The sequence below is a fragment of the Pteropus vampyrus genome, unplaced genomic scaffold (genome assembly GCF_000151845.1).
Source record: "Pteropus vampyrus isolate Shadow unplaced genomic scaffold, Pvam_2.0 Scaffold32, whole genome shotgun sequence".
Taxonomy (NCBI): Eukaryota; Metazoa; Chordata; class Mammalia; order Chiroptera; family Pteropodidae; genus Pteropus; species Pteropus vampyrus.
Genome location: NW_011888813.1, coordinates 8868805 through 8869883, shown reverse-complemented (window position 1 = coordinate 8869883; position 1079 = coordinate 8868805).

Genomic DNA, 1079 nt, shown 5'->3' with positions numbered 1-1079 from the left:
TCCATTGTGTTCTGATGGCTCTCCCAGTCACACCTGCCTCCTTTCCATTTTCCCCCACTGGCGGTTTCTCCAGTAAATCTCTTGCATGGCTAGTCCCATTTTAGCTCCTGCTTCTTGGAGAACTCAAACTGACACAATAGAAGTTGTAGGCAGGGCTTTGTTTATGTACGTGGCTGAACACGCTGTTCAATTGGAGTCTTGTTTTAATAGCAGGTAGGTCAAATCACCAGTCCCTCCCATTAATATAAAGCATCATAGTGAAATGTGTTCATTTGCTGGCAGGGCTGTGGTCACCTCAGAAGGTGATAAAATGCCACATTGTCCTCTAAAATATTTTCTTGATGGCAGCTAGCCCAAGGATCTGAGCCTACTCTTGTTTTGCCAAAACAAGACCTCTCAATATCTGGGAATATCAACTCTCCTGGGCATTTCTTTTCGTAAAGAGGCAACAAATCAAACACCTTTCTGAGAGACTCAACATTGACTCGTTTCTTTCTGAAGCAGTTTGTGATGCTTCTGTCCCCCTGACAGTGCAAGTCCAAGCGCAGAGTTCATAAACTTGTTTATAAGGAGACTGGCTCCACTTCTTGCCCAAAGTGATTTCTCTAACTTCAGAACACCAAACTGTTATTACCTGTTATAGCTCTTACCACCAACTATTCTGTTTAGTGACAGCTATTGTACTATTTTTTGTAGTTTTTTTTTTTTTAATGTATAAAAGGATTCACAAAGAAAAGGGTTGAGAGAGAGAGAGAGAGAGAGAGAGAGAGAGAGAGACAGACAACAGAGTTAGAGTGGCATTCTGGTATTTTGGGAAGACGCGATTTCCAATCCCAGCGCAGATATCCACTAACCATAATCCTCCTAGTGAGTTTTGTGATGTCTATGACACTGTACTTTTCTCATTTGGAAAGGGGAATGATAGGTAATGCTGCATGGTTCTGGGGAACGCTACTGATGTAGAAGCTCCTTTTACGAGGGAACCGTGAAATAACAGAGGTCAAGGAACCATGAAATAACAGGTCAAGGATCGGAATCCAGAGGCCAAAATCACCATGATGGCTAGCGAGACCCAAGGG